The sequence below is a fragment of the Tupaia chinensis genome, unplaced genomic scaffold (genome assembly GCF_000334495.1).
Source record: "Tupaia chinensis unplaced genomic scaffold, TupChi_1.0 Scaffold000644_1, whole genome shotgun sequence".
Taxonomy (NCBI): Eukaryota; Metazoa; Chordata; class Mammalia; order Scandentia; family Tupaiidae; genus Tupaia; species Tupaia belangeri.
In genome coordinates this window covers 1,031,045-1,037,723 of record NW_006160165.1, presented here as the reverse complement: position 1 = coordinate 1,037,723, position 6,679 = coordinate 1,031,045, and the positions used below count along the sequence as shown (strand labels likewise).

The window sequence follows — 6,679 nt, the reverse complement described above, 5'->3', positions numbered from 1 at the left end:
AAGAATAATTTATTTATTTAATTCCATTTGTTATTACTATTTTTTAATTTGACCAGAGAGAGAGAGAGAGAGAGAGAGAGAGAGCAAGAAGAAAAAAGGGAAAAAGCAAGCCGCCAGGTCCAGGACTCTAACCACTGTCGGCCATGTGGGAATCCAGGACTTTAACCACCACACCACCTACTGGCCCCAGAATCTGTATCTTTACAGTAGCTAGTATATTACCACTCATAACAAGTTATACCACTATGTGGTATTCAATAGCATGGAATCCTGTGCTTCGCACAACTCCTTTACGTTCCTGATTAGATTGTACCAGGACTATTTATACAAAATAATCAGACATGACAGCAGAAATGAGAAGGACTTAAAAATTCTACTTCTGAGGGAACCAGCAGTTAGTGTAATGGCTATGTCGCTGGACTCCCACGTAGTCAACCGTGGTTCGTGTACCGGACCCAGTGGCTTAAAACTCACGCCGGGCGCATGTTCGCCCAAGATCCCGAGAGGAGAATGGAGGAGAAGGGATTGCGGCGTGACCATCTCCCCTGGGGGCTGTTTTCTCGCTTTCTGTCTCTCTGTCTCTCTCTGTCTGTCTGGCGAGCGCACACGCCCTATAGCGAAAACCTCTCCAAAAAAAAAAAAAAATTCTACTTCTGAGACCAGCAGTTAGCATAATGGCTATGTCGCTGGACTCCCACGTAGTCGACTGCGGTTCGCGTCCCGGACCCAATGGCTTAAAACTCACGCAGGGCACATGTACGTGCATGCCCAAGATCCCAAAAGGAGAATGGAAGAGAAGGGATTGTGGCGTGGCCATCGTCCCTCAGGGGTGATTTCTTGCTTTCTCTCTCTCTGTCTCTCTGTCTGTCTGGTGAGCACATGCGCCCTATAGCAAAAACCTCTTAACAAAATTCTACTTCTGCCAGTTTGTAATATTTTCTTGTATAAGGTGGTTCCAAAATTTAGAAATGATGATCTTCACTCACACAGGTTCCTTCTGGTATTTGACCAGTATTTTGACCTGCACGCGAGTGGGCTTTGCACACGCTGCATTCCAAATCAAGTAGAACTGTTGGTACAGATTCAGTCTGTCAGCCCTCTCTAGGAACATGTGTTTGTTCCTACTTTGTAAAGGGAAATTCTGGGATCCCGATTCTCTAGGGAGAAGTGGTTCCCTCTGTGGTTGAATATACAGTGAGTGGAGAAAGACTGGCACGTCCTCAGCTGTTGAAGACTCAGTCGTCTTTGAAACGTGGATTTGTAATTCTGCTCGAGTGCTGTGAATCACGAGAACAGCAGACACATGCACATTAAAATGGAAGAGAGAATTTCCATTCCAAAGTCAATTATACTTTGGATTATCCACTGTCTTTAAATATTTCCACAACTTCATTTCACTTCCAGCTCCTTCATTCCCAAGTCCCTACCTATAATTTTATTTCATACACAAACAGATTAAAATATGTGCTTTTTCTTAGAAAAAAGAAAAGTTGGCTTATAAAAGCGTGAGTGGATAATTTTTCCTTTCAAGCTGCTCCTGTTTCTATTGGATCACTCTTGCACATCTTTGCCAACCATTTACCAGTAAATCCATATTGCAAAACCCCATATCATTAAAAAAAGAAATTAATTTGAAATTTCATTATAAATTATACATATTTTGTTCTATCTCCTTTTAGTGCGTGATGACAAAATGGTTCATCTGCTCTTGCTTGGTTATTCTTTCCATGCTCAAAATATCTTGTGATAGAGGGAAAAAAAAAAAACTCAGAAAATATGACAGGTCCCTTACAGGGGTTTCCATACTTTCCTGAACTACAAATTCTTATTTCATGCCAACTGCTTTCTTTGCCAAAATAGACTGCTTATGATTGTAAATTTGGGTAATCTGTGTCACATTTTTTGGAATAGAGGAAATTCACAAAAAAATACAGTTTACAAAATTAAGAATGACTTGGGATTTGTTCTATCTCCTTTTAGTGCGTGATGACAAAATGGTTCATCTGCCCTTGCTTGGTTATTCTTTCCATGCTCAAAATATCTTGTGATAGAGGGAAAAAAAAAAACTCAGAAAATATGACAGGTCCCTTACAGGGGTTTCCATACTTTCCTGAACTACAAATTCTTATTTCATGCCAACTGCTTTCTTTGCCAAAATAGACTGCTTATGATTGTAAATTTGGGTAATCTGTGTCACATTTTTTGGAATAGAGGAAATTCACAAAAAAATACAGTTTACAAAATTAAGAATGACTTGGGAGTCACAATAATAAAAAAAATCCAGAAAGCCTACAAGTGCCATTTTTCATCACATTTAGATGTGACTGGTTCTTGAAAGATTATGTCCTATGTATTTTTATCCCCATGATATATATGTGGTGTACCGGCTTATATACAAGATCTTTTAATAATTGCCAAATAAAAAGATTTTAAAAATGTATTTTAAATATAAGGAGGAGGAAAAGAATGATCTAAACATTTTGCGTGTCATTAATATCAGGTCCTCTGAACCATAATCTGATGAGTGCCCATTTTCTGGCATACACATAATCTCGTCTTTAAGAGTTTTAAACAATATCATTTCTCCTTAAAAAAAGAAAAAACACAATAGACTCTTTAAAAACTTTTACAGATTTTAAATGTTCCATTATAAAAAACTTCAAGGATTCAGAAAAAAGAAAAAATTGTAGTAATTTCCCATAAATACATGTGTTGGTTTCTTAAAGCTTCTGCAACAAATTTCCAGAAGAAGCATGTGGCTTAAAATAACAGAGATTTGGGGGGTCTTACATTCTGGAGGTCAGAGATCTGAAGTCGGTATCTTAGGGTGCTGCCAGGACTGTGTCCCCTACTGAGACACTAGGACAGAATCCGCTTCCAGCCTTCCCCACGTCCCTGGTGGTAGCTGGTACTCCTTAGCTTGTGGCCATAACATTCTAAGCTTTTTCAAATCTCTCTCTCTCTCTCTCTTTTTTTCAATCTTCCTGTCACTTTCTCCTTTGTGCAAATCACATCTCTCCCTACCTTCTTTTCATAGAAGTACCAGTGATGGTGGGACTAGCAGTTAACATAATGGCTATGTCGCTGGACTCCCACGTAGCCGACCGCGGTTTGAGTCCTGGATCTGGTGGCTTAAACTCATACCAGGCGTGCATGCGTGTGTGCCCAAGCTTCTGAGAGGAGAATGGAGGAGAAGGGATTGCGGTGTGGCCATCCCTCCTGGGGGGGATTTTCTCGTTTTCTGTCTTTCTGGCAAGCACACACTCCCTATAGCAAAAACCTCTCAAAAAAAAAAAAAAAAAAAAAAACCTGTGACCAGACAATAGATAACCCAAGATGATCACATCATCAGACACAAATTTTGGGGCACAGAAGGTGACATTCAGAGATTTCAGGGATTGTGGTGGGGGTATATTTGGGCGGGGCACCCACTTTCCAGGCTAACACAACACTATCCCCCAGATTGGATTTTAAGCTATTGTTTCTCTGTAGGTAGTAAGTTACTGGTAGCAGGGCATTGCCCTGAATATTCCAGATGGCGTCACAGAGAAACAATAAGCCCATGTAGTCACGATTTCGCAATTCCACTTAATACATTTAATACCGATTCCTCGCAGCAGCTAATCGCCAAGGTGCTTTTCCCGAATTTGTCTTTGAAGTGTCTTTCACAGTTTATGGTCAAGGTTTCCACATCTCACTTGGCGTGAGTCCCTCTGTGCCTCTTCCCCCCATTGACATGGATATGTTGAAGAGACCTGAAAGTTTTACTGTAGACTATTTCTCCTGGATTTTGGTAACTGATTCCTCATGGTAGTGTTTAACTTGCTTCTCTAGCCATTAATTTTATTAATTGGAATGTAGATAGAAAGTTTAATGCATTAAAAATGAGCATTTTTCTGTGGTGAGAATTCTGCAAAAATCATACTATGTACTCCATAGTGCATCATGTAAGAAGACTTCAAAAGTTTATGAAAAATAAAATTAAAGTATAAGTTTATTTGGTCTCCACATTTTTAAAATCTAGGCATAGTTTTTTCATAATACCCATTTTTCATGAACTTTTTGAAAATCCCTAGTAAGGAAGCATATAATGATGGCTATCCGAACGTTAGCAATACTAAGATTAATCATGGAATTGGATGGATTTATTTTAGCTATGTATTTTAATCTCTTCCCGACCTGAGTTTTATAAATATACTCTCATTCTTGTTATCATGTGATTAAATATAATTATTCACATTAATTTTGTAATTAAAATAGAATCATAATCTGAATTTAAAAAATAAGTTCTCTGATCTTAAAAATAATGAATAATAGTTGTGACATAGACACAGGATATGAAGAAGCCTTCGAAGGCTTTGTGTAACCCCACCATTGACACTACAGACTTGTATTAACCACTGTGTGGGTGTCTGAGTGTGTGAGTGTCCATGTGTACATCTGTTCTATAAAGTGGGTGCTTTAATTATTGAACTGTTATGATTACCAGATAACTATGAATCTTGTGGATTATTTTAAAATGTTATTGAAATCCAACTTATCAATGATACTTGATATTTATTAAGAGAAGGTTTTTTTGGTGATGCGTGTAGGGGTTCCTTAATGTTAAGAATCACTTAACTTTTTTTTCAGATTCACAAACCCCCTTGGTGTTGTTGTTTCTCTCACTTTCAGGAAAGTACTCAGTTGAAGGAGAACATGGTCTTATTGATGCAAAATAACTATTAGGACGCGGATGCTAATTGTGCTTGGGAAAGAATGAGGACATACCAGAAGAAATGATGTATGAAGAAGTGATGTTTGAGATGCAATAATGCAAAGCCAAAGAAAATAGTGAAACTTTAAATGAGAGTGAGTGGAAAGAATTTTTAGTCAGAAAAAAGTTATGAACAAAAGCAAAAGATTTCACATTTGTTTTATCTTTTGTATGTTTTTATTATAGAGAATTCTAGAAAGACAGACTAGTACGCTAAACTTCAGGATATCCAACTCTTGAACAACCTGGTGTTTCACACTCCCATCCACTGCTAACTTTCCTCACACAGGTTACTAGCCAATCCCAGACATTAGGTCATTTTACCAATAAATATTAAAAATGTTTCTCTGAAAATTAACAACTATAAAAAATAAAATAAAATTCAAAATGCTAATGCACAGGCAAAACAGACAAAATTTTCTTAGTATCGTCTAATATGAAAAATTTCATCTAATATCTAAGAGTTTTTCATTTCTACTTTTCTTATATACCAAATTTTAGGGTTTTTTTTTTCTTCTTTTTTTTTTTTGAGAGGTTTTTGCTATAGGGTGCGTGCGCTCGCCAGACAGAGATAGAGAGACAGAAAGTGAGAAATCACCCCCCAGGGGGAATGGCCACGCCGCAATTTCTTCTCCTCCATTCTCCTCTCGGGATCTTGGGCACACACGCACACGCCCCTGGTGGGAGTTTAAGCCACTGGGGCCGGGACTCGAACCGCGGTGGACTATGTGGGAGTCCAGCGACATAGCCATTGCGCTAACTGCTGGTCCCAGTTGTTGTTGCTGGTTTTTTTTTTTTAATTAAATCAGGACTAACAATAAAGTGTACCCATTACTATTGGACGTATGTATTTAGTCTTTCTGTTTAAATTGATGCATTAATTACATAAAGTGAAATGCAAAAGTATTAAATATGTGATTTGATGACTTTGCGTAAATATATTTATCCTTTTAACCAATACCCAGTCAAGACACAACTTTTTCTTCTTCATAGGAAGTTCCCTCCTGTCTTCTTCTCACCAGTCTCCATGCTTCACAGTTATCACGGAGGAAAATGGGAAAAGGACAAGTTTCACTTTCAATAAAAAAGTAAATCTTTTAAAAAAAGAAAATCTGCATCTTTTGCCCTGCATATCGTATGAGGCAGTTGTGGTTTGGCAATGAGCTCCCAGAAAGACAACGTGGCTCATTCTAGACCTCAAAAGCACCGGGACTCATTTAGTTTCAAAATGTCAAGTTAGATAAAAGTGTTCAGACCAAGAAAATTAATGCAAAACTTCACGAGAAAGTTTATCAGTGCTGTGAATTTCTTTGATAGTGTTTAAAATACAGCAAATACAAGCCACTATCAAAACCTGAAACAATTTGTTAAATGCTTACAAAAGACAACAAAAGACTCTTACTGTATAATGTGTAGACCATGCGCTGGTGAACTCCGGGTCTGTGCAGAATGTGGACAGAAAAAAGACATTGTTATTCCAATTAATAAAGAAGCAGAGAAGACAGAAAATACTGAAAATAATCTAAGTTCCAACTGTAGAAAAAGGTGCAGGAGAAATGAAGAAAGTGATGACGATTTAGATTTTGATATTGATTTAGATGACACAGACAATGATAATTGAGTGGGTCAATGTAACTATATTAAAAAGTTCGCTTGGGAACATGAAATTCTGACCAACGTTTGTCTTTGAGGGTTTCACAAAGGATACTGTGACATGAGGAAATCAGAAAAAGCTATAGAAATAGGCATGATTTGCGAACAGTATACAAATTGTGTATATTTGTGTAATTATAAAAAATTCATCCAGAGTTTTCTTGTAAACATTTTTTTTTTTTGAGAGAGATTTTTGCTATAGGGCACGTGCACTCGCCAGACAGACAGAAAGCGAGAAATCGCCCTTCAGAGGGGATGGTCACGCCACAA

At 37.8% G+C, this 6,679-nt stretch overlaps 1 pseudogene; it reads left to right on the top strand.

The window, feature by feature from the left end:
- Positions 1 to 5,765: 5,765 nt before the first annotated feature.
- LOC102476962 (uncharacterized protein C9orf85 homolog pseudogene) lies at positions 5,766 to 6,377 on the top strand (annotated as a pseudogene).
- Positions 6,378 to 6,679: the final 302 nt, after the last annotated feature.